General features: G+C 53.1%; 1 long non-coding RNA gene across 1 annotated transcript; it reads right to left on the bottom strand.

Moving 5' to 3' along the window:
* Positions 1 to 233: 233 nt before the first annotated feature.
* On the bottom strand, positions 234 to 841 carry LOC141089327 (uncharacterized). Its single transcript, XR_012232247.1, has 3 exons — positions 783 to 841; positions 520 to 592; positions 234 to 403 (listed from the first exon to the last, which is right to left on the bottom strand). It is a non-coding gene; the product is annotated as an uncharacterized lncRNA (long non-coding RNA).
* Between the last annotated feature and the right edge of the window lie 17906 nt (positions 842 to 18747).

Genomic DNA, 18747 nt, shown 5'->3' with positions numbered 1-18747 from the left:
TATAAAGAGAGCACGGCACTCAGGAATAGTTTGGTTGTTGGTGCTCAAGTCGGGTATCCAACCCATCAATCAAAAATGACAAAAATCTTGGCACTCAATATGTGAAATATTCAGACACTTTTATTTTGTGCATCCAGACAGAAAGGTTGAAACGTTTTCGGTCCAGCATAGGACCTTCATCAGAAAAATCTCGTTTACTGAAATATACATGCAAAAAAAAAAAAAAAGAACAAAAACAAGGCGTTAATTGCTGTCCGCATCATCACAGAAATACATACTAACAAAAGACATGACAAAAATATATGTTCCAACTTCATCAAAAATTCAAAGGAGAGAGAGATGGCTAGTAGAGGTACTATCCAAGGGTGCTTTGCTGAGTCAGGCGATGGTAACTCCAAAAGTGCTGTGCTGGTCGTTAAGGAAGAGGGATCCTATAAGTGAGTATTGTTGAGCATAGAAGGAATTACAACAGATAATAACTTGTAATAGTATGGTGCGCCCTTGTGCTATGAAGGATACAGGTATAGCGATATCTCATACATGTGCAATCTAGTGCTTCCAAGATGGCTAGGAATAGAAGTCACACCAATACCTGAAATGAATAAATCCTTGCAATGGTAGCCAAAAGGACAAAGTAGAGAATCTAAAAGCAAAATGGAGGTTCTAATTAAATGCAATAGATGTGACACAATGTATATGGCAGTCATATAGCAGCACAGAACCAACTATGTGTGGTCATATAGACTGAAAAAAAAAAAAAAAAAAGGTCTAAGATGGAATACCTGGATGGCCAGTGGAAATGTTAAATGGCTGGCGTCTGGAAAGCGTATGTGGACTGAGCAGTCCAAAATTAGAACAGGCAGCTGCAAAATAAATGGCCTATGTTGATAGGCCATTTCACTGGTTGCAGTGAAATACAAGAGGGAGACAAGGAATAGGTTGAAGGAAGATAAATATACCTGTACAGCGAAAAGGATTGCTAGGTATTTCTCTGTAAACCTCAGTGTCACTGAGCTGCCTATAAATTTCCTCGAGATAATCCGATCTATCCATAATGACCGTAGCCCCTCCCTTATCCGCTGGTTTTATAATAAGGGTTTTGTCTGAGGATCCAGTGAATTTCTCCAAATTCCTACTCAGGAAATTAAAAATAGAGAAGACAAGTTCTATGTTCAGCGGCAGGGCACCGCAATGGGGTCACACGTCGCGCCTCCATATGCAATCGCATATATGGCAAAATTTGAGGAGGACTTTGTTTATGATCACCCTCTCTTCACTAGTCACGCCATGCTTTGGCGTCGTAATATAGATGACATATTCTGCATCTGGGTTGGCCCTGTTGACTCTCTAATGCAATTTGACGGTTATATCAACATTTGGCCAGAGCTTAAATTTTCTATCCAATATAACACTGATAGCATCAACTTCTTGGACACCAAAATTAACTTTGACAGAACAGGCGCATTGTCCGTTGACTTATTCACTAAGCCCACAGATAGGAACAGTCTCCTACATTATGGCAGTTGTCATCCACCAGCCATTAAGAATTCAATACCCAGATCACAATTCAAAAGGGTGGAATGCATAGTCTCGGATACCAACACCAGGGCACTCAGGATGTCAGAAATGGAAAATAAATTCTCGGACAGGGGATACCCCCAGGGGGTACTTAACCGAGCTAAAAGTTACACGTCATCCAGTAGGGACTCCAATGCCCAAAAAAGGATTCCTTTTGTTACTACATATCACCCCCTCTCCAAAATAATCCAATCCACCATTCGTAGACATTGGAACATCCTGGCAAAAAGTTATCCTAAGAACCCGGAATTTCAGGCCCCATTTCTACCCTGCTTCCGCAGAGCTAGGAATCTCAAAGATAGGTTGGTGAAAGCAGATATTGGCTCCGCCTCTACTCTTCCACGACAGACATTCCTTCAATCTCAGAAACAGGGCACTTTTCCCTGTCTGAACTGCTTACAGTGCAACAATGTTCAAAAAGGCTCTAATGTATTCCACCCTCAAATGGGTAAGGGGATTCCAATCAAGGGGTTCTACACTTGTGAGTCATCTGCATTTAAACCCGGAAGTGCTCACTCCTCACAGCGTCTTCCACACAGGGCAGCCAGACCACAGACCAGGGCTTCACCAGGTAAATAGTGCAGGAGATGAGGTGCATGCTGGACTCCTGTCACTTAACTCTTCACACTTTTCTTTCTTTTTACAGCGCAATTCAATTTTAGAGGTCGTATACCCACTGCTATCAGCGCTGTCTTCACTCCTTATTTTAGTGACCCTAGAGGTCCCTTTTCTGAAGCCCTATGCTGTACAGGTATATTTATCTTCCTTCAACCTATTCCTTGTCTCCCTCTTGTATTTCACTGGTTGATAGGCCATTTATTTTGCAGCTGCCTGTTCTAATTTTGGACGGCTCAGTCCACATACGCTTTCCAGACGCCAGCCATTTAACATTTCCACTGGCCATCCAGGTATTCCATCTTAGACTTTTTTTTCAGTCTATATGACCACACATAGTTGGTTCTGTGCTGCTATATGACTGCCATATACATTGTGTCACATCTATTGCATTTAATTAGAACCTCCATTTTGCTTTTAGATTCTCTACTTTGTCCTTCTTTTGGCTACCATTGCAAGGATTTATTCATTTCAGGTATTGGTGTGACTTCTATTCCTAGCCATCTTGGAAGCACTAGATTGCACATGTATGAGATATCGCTATACCTGTATCCTTCAAAGCACAAGGGCGCACCATACTATTACAAGTTATTATAGTGGTTTGAAAAAACCACTATATTGTAATCCGAACGCTGCTAACTTATTCTTCTTCTTCTTATTATTATTAAGTTGATTTCCGCAATTAATGCGGCCCGAACCGCTACATGCACAGACTCCGTTGAGGTGTTGTTTCGAAGCCAGCGTCCATGAGAGGTATGCTAAGTATTTTTCGTGTCGATCGGATTTGTAGTTTTTGCGCAATTTGCGTTTGAAATTTTTTTTTCCCGTCATTGGAATGCACTGTCTCCAATGCTTTTCAATAGGAAATGGCAAAACGTGCCCTGAGGCGATTGAAATGACAGTTGAGCTCATTGATATGCGCAGGCACACCCAGTTACTATGCCAACGCCTACGAACTTCACTTGAACCCCAGCACAGAGCCTCTGCCACATAATATCAGCTCTTAAAGCGAAACCCACAGCACAAATGCAAATCTAGCTTCATCACATGACACATGCCCCTGAGAGAGAATGTGTGCGCCAAAGTGGATTTAAAAGAAGCCCAGTCAGCCAAACTAGCTCTTAAAGGGCCAACGCGCCAAAGTGATTGTTAAAGGGCCAGCGCACCCAAATGAGTCTTAAAGGGCCGACACACCAAATCGGAGACTGAGCCACCCCGGCCTCCAAATCGGAGGCTGAGCCACCCCGGCCTCCAAATCGGAGCCTGATCCACCCCGGCCTCCAAATCGGAGCCTGATCCACCCCGGCCTCCAAATCGGAGCCTGATCCACCCCGGCCTCCAAATCGGAGCCTGATCCACCCCGGCCTCCAAATCGGAGCCTGATCCACCCCGGCCTCCAAATCGGAGGCTGATCGACCCAGGCCTCCAAATCGGAGGCTGAGCCACCCCAGCCTCCAAATCGGAGGCTGATCGACCCCGGCCTCCAAATCGGAGGCTGATCGACCCCGGCCTCCAAATCGGAGGCTGATCGACCCCGGCCTCCAAATCGGAGGCTGATCCACCCCGGCCTCCAAATCGGAGGCTGATCCACCCCGGCCTCCAAATCGGAGGCTGAGCCACCCCGGCCTCCAAATCGGAGGCTGAGCCACCCCGGCCTCCAAATCGGAGGCTGAGCCACCCCGGCCTCCAAATCGGAGGCTGAGCCACCTCGGCCTCCAAATCAGAGGCTCATCGACCACGGCCTCCAAATCGGAAGCTCATCGACCTCGGCCTCCAAATCGGAAGCTCAACGACCCCGGCCTCCAAATTGGAGGCTGAGCGACCCCAGCCACCAAATCTTACCCAGAGTGGCCCCACCCACCAAATCGGACCCGGAGTGGTCCCGCCCACCAGATTGGACCCAGAATGGTCCCGCCCACCAAATTGGACCCAGAGGGGCTCCGCCCACCAAATCGGACCCAGAGGAGCCCCACCTGCAAAATTGGACCCTGAGGGGTTCCGGCCACAAAAATCGGATCCTGATTGGCCCCGGCCACAAAATCGGACCCTGAGGGGCCCCAGCTACAAAATCGGACCTTGAGGGGCCCCACCCACCAAATCAGACCCTGAGGGGCCCCGGCCACCAAATCGGACCCTGAGAGGCCCCGGCCACCAAATCGGACCCTGAGTGGCCCCAGCCACAAAATCGGACCCTGAGGGGCCCCACCCACAAAATCAGACCCTGAGGGGCCCCACCCACAAAATCAGGCCCTGAAGGGCCCCACCCACAAAATCAGACCATGAGGCCAAAGTGGCCCCTGAGAGGCACCCACAGTTAAATCGTATCCTGAGTTGAAAGTCTTGCAGGGGCAGCAGGCAAGTCTCCCTTAAAGGGGCAGCCCGGGCACCATTTCAAACCACTATCTGTACTTCCTTCAGGAAATACACATCTAGTTATAGTGGTTTGAAAAAACCACTATATTGTAATCCGAACGCTGCTAACTTATTCTTCTTATTATTAAGTTGATTTCCGCAATTAATGCGGCCCGAACCGCTACACGCACAGACTCCGTTGAGGTGTCGTTTCGAAGCCAGCGTCCATGAGAGGTGTGCTAAGTATTTTTCGTGTCGATCGGATTTGTAGTTTTTGCGCAATTTGCGTTTGAAATTTTTTTTTCCCGTCATTGGAATGCACTGTCTCCAATGCTTTTCAATAGGAAATGGCAAAACGTGCCCTGAGGCGATTGAAATGACAGTTGAGCTCATTGATATGCGCAGGCAGACCCAGTTACTATGCCAACGCCTAGGAACTTCACCTGAACCCCAGCACAGAGCCTCTGCCACATAATATCAGCTCTTAAAGCGAAACTCACAGCACAAATGCAAATCTAGCTTCATTACATGACACATGCCCCTGAGAGAGAATGTCCGCCAAATTTGATTTAGAAGAAGCCCAGTGAGCCAAACTAGCTCTTAAAGGGCCAACGCGCCAAAGTGATTGTTAAAGGGCCAGCGCACCCAAATGAGTCTTAAAGGGCCGACACACCAAATCGGAGGCTGAGCCACCCCGGCCTCCAAATCGGAGGCTGAGCCACCCCGGCCTCCAAATCGGAGGCTGAGCCACCCCGGCCTCCAAATCGGAGGCTGATCGACCCCGGCCTCCAAATCGGAGGCTGACCGACCCCGGCCTCCAAATCGGAGGCTGACCGACCCCGGCCTCCAAATCGGAGGCTGATCGACCCCGGCCTCCAAATCGGAGGCTGACCGACCCCGGCCTCCAAATCGGAGGCTGACCGACCCCGGCCTCCAAATCGGAGGCTGATCGACCCCGGCCTCCAAATCGGAGGCTGAACAACCCCGGCCTCCAAATCGGAGGCTGAGCCACCCCGGCCTCTAAATCGGAGGCTGAGCCACCCCGGCCTCCAAATCGGAGGCTGAGCCACCCCGGCCTCCAAATCGGAGGCTGAGCCACCCCGGCCTCCAAATCGGAGGCTGATCGACCCCAGCCTCCAAATCGGAGGCTGATCGACCCCGGCCTCCAAATCGGAGGCTGATCGACCCCGGCCTCCAAATCGGAGGCTGAGCCACCCCGGCCTCCAAACCGGAGGCTGAGCCACCCCGGCCTCCAAATCGGAGGCTGAGCCACCCCGGCCTCCAAATCGGAGGCTGAGCCACCCCGGCCTCCAAATCGGAGGCTGAGCCACCCCGGCCTCCAAATCGGAGGCTGAGCGACCCCGGCCTCCAAATCGGAGGCTGAGCCACCCCGGCCTCCAAATCGGAGGCTGAGCCACCCCGGCCTCCAAATCGGAGGCTGAGCCACCCCGGCCTCCAAATCGGAGGCTCATCGACCCCGGCCTCCAAATCGGAAGCTCATCGACCCCTGCCTCCAAATCTGAGGCTCTTTGACCTCGGCCTCCAAATCGGAAGCTCAACGACCCCGGCCTCCAAATTGGAGGCTGAGCGACCCCAGCCTCCAAATCTTACCCAGAGTGGCCCCACCCACCAAATCAGACCCAGAGAGGCCCTGCCCACCAAATAGGACCCTGAGAGGCCCTGCCCACCAAATTGGACCCAGAGTGGTCCCGCCCACCAAATTGGACCCAGTGGGGCTCCGCCCACAAAATCGGACCCTGAGGGGCCGCGGCCACAAAATCAGGCCCTGAGGGGCCGCGGCCACAAAATCGGACCCTGAGGGGCCCCAACCACAAAATCGGACCCTGAGAGGACCCAACCACAAAATCGGACCCTGAGGGGCCCCTGACACTAAATCGGACCCTGAGGGGCCCCGGCCACAAAATCGGACCCTGAGGGGCCCCACCCACAAAATTGGACCCTGAGGAGTTCCGGCCACAAAAATCGGATCCTGAATGGCCCCGGCCACAAAATCGGACCCTGAGGGGCCCCAGCCACAAAATCGGACCTTGAGGGGCCCCACCCACCAAATCAGACCCTGAGGGTCTCCGGCCACCAAATCGGACCCTGAGGGGCCCCGGCCACCAAATCGGACCCTGAGTGGCCCCGGCCACAAAATCGGACCCTGAGTGGCCCCGGCCACAAAATCGGACCCTGAGGGGCCCCAGCCACAAAATCGGACCCTGAGGGGCCCCGCCCACCAAATCGGACCCTGAGGGGCCCCGCCCACCAAATCGGACCCTGTGGGGCCCTCCCACCAAATTGGACCCAGAGTGGTCCCGCCCACCAAATTTGACCCAGAGTGGTCCCGCCCACCAAATTGGACCCAGTGGGGCTCCGCCCACAAAATCAGACCCTGAGGGGCCGCAGCCACAAAATCAGGCCCTGAGGGGCCGCGGCCACAAAATCGGACCCTGAGGAGCCCCAACCACAAAATCGGACCATGAGGGGACCCAACCACAAAATCGGACCCTGAGGGGCCCCTGACACTAAATCGGACCCTGAGGGGCCCCGGCCACAAAATCGGACCCTGAGGGGCCCAACCCACCAAATTGGACCCTGAGGGGCCCTGCCCACCAAATTGGACCCTGAGGGGCCCCGCCCACCAAATCAGACCCTGAGGGGCCCCAGCCACAAAATCGGACCCTGAGGGGCCCCACCCACAAAATTGGACCCTGAGGAGTTCCGGCCACAAAAGTCGGATCCTGAGTGGCCCCGGCCACAAAATCGGACCCTGAGGGGCCCCAGCCACAAAATCGGACCTTGAGGGGCCCCACCCACCAAATCAGACCCTGAGGGTCCCCGGCCACCAAATCGGACCCTGAGGGGCCCCGGCCACCAAATCGGACCCTGAGTGGCCCCGGCCACAAAATCGGACCCTGAGTGGCCCCGGCCACAAAATCGGACCCTGAGTGGCCCCGGCCACAAAATCGGGCCCTGAGAGGCCCCACCCACAAAATCAGACCCTGAGGCCAAAGTGACCCCTGAGAGGCACCCACAGTTAAATCGTATCCTGACTTGAAAGTCTTGCAGGGGCAGCAGGCAAGTCTCTCTTAAAGGGGCAGCCCGGGCACCATTTCAAACCACTATCTGTACTTCCTTCAGGAAATACACATCTAGTATTAATGTTGTAATCCGAACACTGCTAACTTATTCTTATTTTTCAGTTGATTTCCGCAATTAATGAGGCCCGAACCGCTACACGCACAGACTCCATTGAGGTGTCGTTTCAAAGCCAGCGTCCACGAGAGGTGTGCTAAGTATTTTTCGTGTCGATCGGATTTGTAGTTTTTGCGCAATTTGCGTTTGAATATTTTTTTTCCTGTCATTGGAATGCACTGTATCAATGCATTTGAATGGGAAACTTAAAACGTGCCCTGAGGCGATTGAAATGGCAGTAAAGCTCATTGATATGCGCAGGCACACCCAGTTACTATACCAATGCCTACGAATGTCACATGACGCCCCCAGGACAGAGCTTCTGCCACATATCAGCTCTTAAAGTGAAACCCACAGCACAAATGCAAATCTAGCTTCATCACATGACGCATTCCTCTGAGAGAAAATGTGCGCCAAAGTGCGCCCCCGCCCACCAAATCGGACCCTGAGCGGCCCCGCCCACCAAATCGGACCCTGAGCGGCCCCGCCCACCAAATCAGATTCTGAAAGGCCCCAACCACAAAATCGGACCCTGAGGGGCCCCACCCACAAAATTGGACCCTGAGGTGCCCCAACCACAAAATCGAACCCAGAGTGGCCCAGCCCACCAAATCGGACCCTGAGGGGCCCCACCCACAAAATCGTTCCCTGAGGGGCCCCACCCACAAAATCCGACCAAGAGGGGCCCCGGCCACAAAATCGTTCCCTGAGGGGCCCCGGCCAAAAAATCAGACACTGAGGAGCCCCAACCACAAAATTAGACCCTGAGGCGCCCCAGCCACAAAATTGGACCCTGAGGGGCCCCAACCACAAAATCGGACCCTGAGGGGCCCCGGACACAAAATCGGACCCTGTGGGACCCCGGCCACAAAATCGGACCCTGAGGGGCCCAACCCACAAAATCGGACCCTGAGGGGCCCAACCCACAAAAACAGACCCTGAGGGGCCCCAACCACAATATCGGACCCTGAGGGGCCCCACCCACAATATCGGACCCTGAGGGGCCCCACCCACAAAATCGGACCCTGAGGGGCCCCACCCACAAAATCGGACCCTGAGGGGCCACACCCACAAATTCGGACCCTGAGGGTCCACACCCACAAAATAGGAGCCTGAGGGATCCCGGCCAACAATTCAAGCCCTGAGGAGCCCAGGCCAAGGAATCAGATCCTGGATATCCTTAAAGACAAAAATGTCCAGGAAGGATGGGAAATCTTGAAAAATGAAATTCTCAAAACACAGTTGTTAACAATTCCGAAAAGAGGGAAGAATAGGAAGCATTTAAGGAAACCAGGATGGATGAACACAGAACTTAAGCACATGCTAAAAAGGAAGAAAAAAATGTTTATAAAATGAAAAGAGGGAGGCATATCTAAAGAAGAATATAATGCTGTCTGCAGAACCTGCAGGGCACAAATCAGATTATCTAAAGCTGAAAATGAATTGAGGCTTGCAAGAGATGTCAAAAGCAATAATAAAGGATTTTGGGGATATGTCAAAAGTAAAAGAAAAGTCAAAGATGCTATAGGATTTTTACAGGATGAAAATGATGAAATGGTAAGACAGGATGTTGAGAAGGCTGAACTTTTAAGTTCCTATTTTGCATCTGTTTTCTCTCAGAAAGGAAATGTAACATCAACTGTTATTCACTGTCCTATTAAGGGAATAGAAGAATCCAGGATATCTATAAACAGAAAGATACTGAGGAAACACTTAGCTAACCTAAATGAATTCAAGTCTCCAGGTCCAGATGAATTACACCCCAGAATACTGAAGGAGATAGCAGAAGAAATTATTGAACCCCTCTCCATAATCTTTGAAAATTCTTGGAGAACAGGAGAAGTGCCAGAAGACTGGAGAAGAGCAAATGTTGTTCCTATCTTTAAAAAGGGGAAGAAGGTGGACCCAGGCAACTATAGGCCAGTGAGTCTGACTTCTATACCAGGAAAGATCTTTGAACAAATTATTAAATAACATGTATGTCAATACCTGGATAAGAATGAAGTGATTAACCAGAGTCAGCATGGGTTTGTAACTAATAAGTCATGTCAGACTAACTTAATTTCCTTCTATGACGGTATCACTGATTGGGTGGATCAAGGAAATGCTGTAGATATAGTATATCTTGACTTCAGCAAAGCATTTGACAAAGTCTCTCATACAATCCTTATTGAAAAAATGACTAAGTATGGAATGGACAAGGCAACTGTTAGGTGGATTCATAACTGGCTTAGTGATCGGACCCAAAGAGTGGTCGTAAATGGCTGCACATCCTGTTGGAAGAATGTCTCAAGTGGGGTACCACAGGGCTCTGTCCTGGGCCCTGTATTGTTCAACATCTTTATCAACGATTTAGATGAAGGAATTGAGGGTAAACTGATTAAATTTGCTGATGACACAAAGCTAGGAGGGATAACTAATACTAGAGAAGAGAGAGAGAGGATTCAAAAAGATTTAAATAAACTGGAGAAGTGGGCAGCAACTAACAGAATGGTTTTTAACAGGGAGAAATGCAAAGTACTACATCTGGGCAATAAAAATGAAAAAAGCATATATAGAATGGGAGGAATAGGGCTAAGCAACAGCACATGTGAAAATGACTTGGGTATACTAATAGATCACAGACTGAATATGAGTCAACAGTGTGATGCAGCAGCAAAAAAGGCAAATGCAATTCTAGGATGTATTAACAGAAGCATACAGTCTAGATCACGTGAAGTCATTATTTCCCTCTACTCCTCTTTGGTCAGACCTCATCTGGAATATTGTGTCCAGTTTTGGGCACCACATTTTAAAAAAGACATCAACAAACTGGAGCAAGTTCAGAAAAGAGTGACCAGAATGGTGACCGGTCTGCAAACCCTGTCTTATGAGGAAAAGTTGCAGGATTTGGGAATGTTTAGTTTGCAAAAGAGAAGACTGAGAGGAGACTTAATAGCTGTCTCCAAATATCTAAAGGGCTGTCACATTGTAGAAGGATCAACTTTATTCTCATTTGCACAAGGAAAGACTAGAAGCAATGGGATGAAACTGAATGGGAGGAGACACAGATTAGATATTAGAAAAAACTTTTTCACAGTTAGAGTGATCAATGAGTGGAACAGGCTGCCACGAGAAGTGGTGAGTTCTCCTTCAATGGAAGTCTTCAAACAGAGGCTGGACAGACATCTGACTGGGATAATTTAGCGAATCCTGCTTTGAGCTGGGGGTTGGACCAGATGGCCCAGGAGGTCCCTTCCAACTCTACGATTCTATGATTCTATGATTCTAGAATAGCAAACAAACCCACCAAATCAGACCCTGAGGCCAAAGTGACCCCTGAGAGGCACTCACAGTTAAAACGGATCCTGAGTTGAAAGTCTTGCAGGGGCAGCAGGCAAGTCTCTCTTAAAGGGGCAGCCGGGTACCATTTCAAACCACTATCTGTACTTCCTTCAGGAAATAAACATCTAGTTATAGTGGTTTGAAAAAACCACTATATTGTAATCCGAACGCTGCTAACTTATTCTTCTTCTTCTTCTTCTTATTATTATTAAGTTGATTTCCGCAATTAATGCGGCCCGAACCGCTACACGCACAGACTCCGTTGAGGTGTCGTTTCGAAGCCAGCGTCCATGAGAGGTGTGCTAAGTATTTTTCGTGTCGATCGGATTTGTAGTTTTTGCGCAATTTGCGTTTGAAAATTTTTTTTCCCGTCATTGGAATGCACTGTGTCAATGCTTTTCAATGGGAAGCTTAAAACGTGCCCTGAGGCGATTGAAATGGCAGTTGAGCTCATCGATATGCGCAGGCAGACCCAGTTACTATGCCAACGCCTACGAACGTCACATGACATCTCCAGAACAGAGCTTTTGCCACATAATATCAGCTCTTAAAGCTAAACCCAGGTACAAATGCAAATCTAGCTTCATCACATGACGCATGCCCCTGAGAGAGAATGTGTGCGCCAAAGTGGATTTAGAAGCCCAGTGAGCCACCCTGGCTCTTAAAGGGCCGACGCGCCAAAGTGATTCTTAAAGAGCCGGCGCACCAAAATGAGTCTTAAAGGGCCGGCGTGCCAAATCGAAAGCTGAGTGACCCAAGGCTCCAAATCGGAGGCTGATAGACCCTGGCCTACAAAAAGGAGGCTGAGCAACCCTGGCATCCAAATCGGACCCAGAGTGGCCCCGCCCACGAAATCGGACCCAGAGTGGCCTCGCCCACCAAATCAGACCCAGAGTGGCCCCGCCCACCAAATTGGACCCTGAGGAGCCCCACCCACAAAATCGGACCGTGAAGGCCCCACCCACAAAATCGGACCCTGAGGGGCCCCACCCACAAAATCGGACCCTGAGGGGCCCCGGCCACAAAATCGGACCCTGAGAGACCCCGGCCACAAAATCGAACCCAGAGGGGCCCCACCCACAAAATTGGACCCTGAGCGCCCCCAACCACAAAATCGGACCCTGAGGGGCCCCAACCCCAAAATCGGACCCTGAGGGGCCCCGGCCACAAAATCGGACCCTCAGGGGCCCCGCCCTCAAAATCGGACCCTGAGCTGCCCCTCCCTCAAAAATCGGACCCTGAGAGGCCCCGCCCACCAAATCAGACCCTGAGGGGCTCCGCCAACCAAATCGGACTCTAAAGGGCCCCACCCACAAAATCAGACCCTGAGGGCCCCCAACTACAAAATAGGACCCTAAGGGGCCCCACCCTCAAAATCGGACCCTGAGTAGACCCGGCCACAAAATCGGACACTGAGGGGCCCCACCCACAAAATCGGACCCTGAGGGGTCCCAACCACAAAATCAAATCCTGAGGGGCCCCACCCTCAAAATCGGATCCTGAGGAGCCCAACCAACAAAATCGGACCCTGAGGGGCCCCGGCCACAAAATTGGAACCTGAGGGGCCCCGGCCACAAAATCGGACCCTGAGGGGTCCCAACCACGAAATCAGACCCTGAGGGGCCCCGGACTCAAAATCGGACCGTGAGGGCCCCCAACCACAAAATCGGACCCTGAGGGGCCCCAACCACAAAATCGGACCCTGAGAGACCCCGGCCACAAAATCGGACCCTGAGGGGCCCCGGCCACAAAATCGGACCTTGAGAGGCCCCGGCCACAAAATCGGACCCTGAGGGGCCCCGGCCACAAAATCGGACCCTGCGGGGTGCCGGCCACAAAATCAGACCCTGAGGGGTCCCAACCACAAAATCAGACCCTGAGGGGCCCCAGTCACAAAATCAGACCCTGAGCGACCCCAACCACAAAATCGGACCCTGAGGGGCCCCGGCCACAAAATCGGACACTGAGGGGCCCCAACCACAAAATCGGACCCTGAGGGGCCCCAGCCACGAAATCAGACCCTGAGGGGCGCCGGCCACAAAATCGGACCCTGAGGGCCCCCAACCACAAAATCAGACCCTGAGGGGCACCGCCACAAAATCGGACCCTGAGGGCCCCCAACCACAAAACTGGACTCTGAGGGGCCCCAACCACAAAATCGGACCCTGAGGGGCCCCAACCACAAAATCGGACCCTGAGGGGCCCCGGCCACAATATCGGACCCTGAGAGACCCCGGCCACAAAATCGAACCCAGAGGGGCCCCACCCACAAAATTGGACCCTGAGTGGCCCCGCCCACCAAATCGGACCCTGAGGGTCCCCGCCCACAAAATCGGACCCTGAGGGGCCCCGCCCTCAAAATCGGACCCTGAGGGGCCCCACCCACAAAATCGGACCCTGAGGGGCCCCACCCTCAAAATCGGACCCTGAGGGGTCCAACCAAGAAAATCGCCACAAAATCGGACCATGAGGGGCCCCGGCCACAAAATCGGAGCCTGAGGGGCCCCGGCCACAAAATCGGACCCTGAGGGGTCCTGGCCACAAAATCAGGCCCTGAGGGGCCCCACCCACAAAATCAGACCCTGAGGGGCCCCGGCCATAAAATCGTACCCTGAGGGGCCCCGGCCATAAAATCGTACCCTGAGGGGCCCCGGCCACAAAATCGTACCCTGAGGGGCCCCACCCACAAAATCAGACCATGAGGGGCCCCACCCACAAAATCGGACCCTGAGGGGCCCCACCCATAAAATCGGACCCTGAGGGGACCCACCCACAAAATCGGACCCTGAGGGTCCACACCCACAAAATCGGACCCTGAGAGGCCACACCCACAAAATCAGACCCTGAGGGGCCCCACCCACAAAATTGGACCCTGAGGAATCCCGGCCACTAATTCAAATCCTGAGGAGCCCAGGCCACTGAATCGGATCCTGAGGGGCCCCACCCACCAAATCAGACCCTGAGGCCAAAGTGGCCCCTGAGAGGCACCCACATTTAAAACGGATACTGAGTTGAAAGTCTTGCAGGGGCAGCAGCCAAGTCTCTCTTAAAGGGGCAGCCCAGGCACCATTTCAAACCACTATCTGTACTTCCTTCAGGAAATACACATCTAGTATTATTATAGTGGTTTGAAAAAACCACTATATTGTAATCCGAACGCTGCTAACTTATTCTTCTTCTTCTTATTATTATTATTATTAAGTTGATTTCCGCAATTAATGCGGCCCGAACCGCTACACGCACAGACTCCGTTGAGGTGTCGTTTCGAAGCCAGCGTCCATGAGAGGTGTGCTAAGTATTTTTCGTGTCGATCGGATTTGTAGTTTTTGCGCAATTTGCGTTTGAAAATTTTTTTTCCCGTCATTGGAATGCACTGTGTCAATGCTTTTCAATGGGAAGCTTAAAACGTGCCCTGAGGCGATTGAAATGGCAGTTGAGCTCATCGATATGCGCAGGCAGACCCAGTTACTATGCCAACGCCTACGAACGTCACATGACATCTCCAGAACAGAGCTTTTGCCACATATCAGCTCTTAAAGCTAAACCCAGGTACAAATGCAAATCTAGCTTCATCACATGACGCATGCCCCTGAGAGAGAATGTGTGCGCCAAAGTGGATTTAGAAGCCCAGTGAGCCACCCTGGCTCTTAAAGGGCCGACGCGCCAAAGTGATTCTTAAAGAGCCGGCGCACCAAAATGAGTCTTAAAGGGCCGGCGTGCCAAATCGAAAGCTGAGTGACCCAAGGCTCCAAATCGGAGGCTGATAGACCCTGGCCTACAAAAAGGAGGCTGAGCAACCCTGGCATCCAAATCGGACCCAGAGTGGCCCCGCCCACGAAATCGGACCCAGAGTGGCCTCGCCCACCAAATCAGACCCAGAGTGGCCCCGCCCACCAAATTGGACCCTGAGGAGCCCCACCCACAAAATCGGACCGTGAAGGCCCCACCCACAAAATCGGACCCTGAGGGGCCCCACCCACAAAATCGGACCCTGAGGGGCCCCGGCCACAAAATCGGACCCTGAGAGACCCCGGCCACAAAATCGAACCCAGAGGGGCCCCACCCACAAAATTGGACCCTGAGCGCCCCCAACCACAAAATCGGACCCTGAGGGGCCCCAACCCCAAAATCGGACCCTGAGGGGCCCCGGCCACAAAATCGGACCCTCAGGGGCCCCGCCCTCAAAATCGGACCCTGAGCTGCCCCTCCCTCAAAAATCGGACCCTGAGAGGCCCCGCCCACCAAATCAGACCCTGAGGGGCTCCGCCAACCAAATCGGACTCTAAAGGGCCCCACCCACAAAATCAGACCCTGAGGGCCCCCAACTACAAAATAGGACCCTAAGGGGCCCCACCCTCAAAATCGGACCCTGAGTAGACCCGGCCACAAAATCGGACACTGAGGGGCCCCACCCACAAAATCGGACCCTGAGGGGTCCCAACCACAAAATCAAATCCTGAGGGGCCCCACCCTCAAAATCGGATCCTGAGGAGCCCAACCAACAAAATCGGACCCTGAGGGGCCCCGGCCACAAAATTGGAACCTGAGGGGCCCCGGCCACAAAATCGGACCCTGAGGGGTCCCAACCACGAAATCAGACCCTGAGGGGCCCCGGACTCAAAATCGGACCGTGAGGGCCCCCAACCACAAAATCGGACCCTGAGGGGCCCCAACCACAAAATCGGACCCTGAGAGACCCCGGCCACAAAATCGGACCCTGAGGGGCCCCGGCCACAAAATCGGACCTTGAGAGGCCCCGGCCACAAAATCGGACCCTGAGGGGCCCCGGCCACAAAATCGGACCCTGCGGGGTGCCGGCCACAAAATCAGACCCTGAGGGGTCCCAACCACAAAATCAGACCCTGAGGGGCCCCAGTCACAAAATCAGACCCTGAGCGACCCCAACCACAAAATCGGACCCTGAGGGGCCCCGGCCACAAAATCGGACACTGAGGGGCCCCAACCACAAAATCGGACCCTGAGGGGCCCCAGCCACGAAATCAGACCCTGAGGGGCGCCGGCCACAAAATCGGACCCTGAGGGCCCCCAACCACAAAATCAGACCCTGAGGGGCACCGCCACAAAATCGGACCCTGAGGGCCCCCAACCACAAAACTGGACTCTGAGGGGCCCCAACCACAAAATCGGACCCTGAGGGGCCCCAACCACAAAATCGGACCCTGAGGGGCCCCGGCCACAATATCGGACCCTGAGAGACCCCGGCCACAAAATCGAACCCAGAGGGGCCCCACCCACAAAATTGGACCCTGAGTGGCCCCGCCCACCAAATCGGACCCTGAGGGTCCCCGCCCACAAAATCGGACCCTGAGGGGCCCCGCCCTCAAAATCGGACCCTGAGGGGCCCCACCCACAAAATCGGACCCTGAGGGGCCCCACCCTCAAAATCGGACCCTGAGGGGTCCAACCAAGAAAATCGCCACAAAATCGGACCATGAGGGGCCCCGGCCACAAAATCGGAGCCTGAGGGGCCCCGGCCACAAAATCGGACCCTGAGGGGTCCTGGCCACAAAATCAGGCCCTGAGGGGCCCCACCCACAAAATCAGACCCTGAGGGGCCCCGGCCATAAAATCGTACCCTGAGGGGCCCCGGCCATAAAATCGTACCCTGAGGGGCCCCGGCCACAAAATCGTACCCTGAGGGGCCCCACCCACAAAATCAGACCATGAGGGGCCCCACCCACAAAATCGGACCCTGAGGGGCCCCACCCATAAAATCGGACCCTGAGGGGACCCACCCACAAAATCGGACCCTGAGGGTCCACACCCACAAAATCGGACCCTGAGAGGCCACACCCACAAAATCAGACCCTGAGGGGCCCCACCCACAAAATTGGACCCTGAGGAATCCCGGCCACTAATTCAAATCCTGAGGAGCCCAGGCCACTGAATCGGATCCTGAGGGGCCCCACCCACCAAATCAGACCCTGAGGCCAAAGTGGCCCCTGAGAGGCACCCACATTTAAAACGGATACTGAGTTGAAAGTCTTGCAGGGGCAGCAGCCAAGTCTCTCTTAAAGGGGCAGCCCAGGCACCATTTCAAACCACTATCTGTACTTCCTTCAGGAAATACACATCTAGTTATAGTGGTTTGAAAAAACCACTATATTGTAATCCGAACGCTGCTAACTTATTCTTCTTCTTCTTCTTCTTATTATTATTAAGTTGATTTCCGCAATTAATGCGGCCCGAACCGCTACACGCACAGACTCCGTTGAGGTGTCGTTTCGAAGCCAGCGTCCATGAGAGGTGTGCTAAGTATTTTTCGTGTCGATCGGATTTGTAGTTTTTGCGCAATTTGCGTTTGAAAATTTTTTTTCCCGTCATTGGAATGCACTGTGTCAATGCTTTTCAATGGGAAGCTTAAAACGTGCCCTGAGGCGATTGAAATGGCAGTTGAGCTCATCGATATGCGCAGGCAGACCCAGTTACTATGCCAACGCCTACGAACGTCACATGACATCTCCAGAACAGAGCTTTTGCCACATAATATCAGCTCTTAAAGCTAAACCCAGGTACAAATGCAAATCTAGCTTCATCACATGACGCATGCCCCTGAGAGAGAATGTGTGCGCCAAAGTGGATTTAGAAGCCCAGTGAGCCACCCTGGCTCTTAAAGGGCCGACGCGCCAAAGTGATTCTTAAAGAGCCGGCGCACCAAAATGAGTCTTAAAGGGCCGGCGTGCCAAATCGAAAGCTGAGTGACCCAAGGCTCCAAATCGGAGGCTGATAGACCCTGGCCTACAAAAAGGAGGCTGAGCAACCCTGGCATCCAAATCGGACCCAGAGTGGCCCCGCCCACGAAATCGGACCCAGAGTGGCCTCGCCCACCAAATCAGACCCAGAGTGGCCCCGCCCACCAAATTGGACCCTGAGGAGCCCCACCCACAAAATCGGACCGTGAAGGCCCCACCCACAAAATCGGACCCTGAGGGGCCCCACCCACAAAATCGGACCCTGAGGGGCCCCGGCCACAAAATCGGACCCTGAGAGACCCCGGCCACAAAATCGAACCCAGAGGGGCCCCACCCACAAAATTGGACCCTGAGCGCCCCCAACCACAAAATCGGACCCTGAGGGGCCCCAACCCCAAAATCGGACCCTGAGGGGCCCCGGCCACAAAATCGGACCCTCAGGGGCCCCGCCCTCAAAATCGGACCCTGAGCTGCCCCTCCCTCAAAAATCGGACCCTGAGAGGCCCCGCCCACCAAATCAGACCCTGAGGGGCTCCGCCAACCAAATCGGACTCTAAAGGGCCCCACCCACAAAATCAGACCCTGAGGGCCCCCAACTACAAAATAGGACCCTAAGGGGCCCCACCCTCAAAATCGGACCCTGAGTAGACCCGGCCACAAAATCGGACACTGAGGGGCCCCACCCACAAAATCGGACCCTGAGGGGTCCCAACCACAAAATCAAATCCTGAGGGGCCCCACCCTCAAAATCGGATCCTGAGGAGCCCAACCAACAAAATCGGACCCTGAGGGGCCCCGGCCACAAAATTGGAACCTGAGGGGCCCCGGCCACAAAATCGGACCCTGAGGGGTCCCAACCACGAAATCAGACCCTGAGGGGCCCCGGACTCAAAATCGGACCGTGAGGGCCCCCAACCACAAAATCGGACCCTGAGGGGCCCCAACCACAAAATCGGACCCTGAGAGA

Source organism: Dendrobates tinctorius, unplaced genomic scaffold, assembly GCF_039654945.1.
Source record: "Dendrobates tinctorius isolate UK_male_01 unplaced genomic scaffold, ASM3965494v1 ptg000045l, whole genome shotgun sequence".
Classification (NCBI taxonomy): domain Eukaryota; kingdom Metazoa; phylum Chordata; class Amphibia; order Anura; family Dendrobatidae; genus Dendrobates; species Dendrobates tinctorius.
Note: the sequence above shows the minus strand (reverse complement) of the source record. Positions and strands in the feature narration are given on the sequence as shown.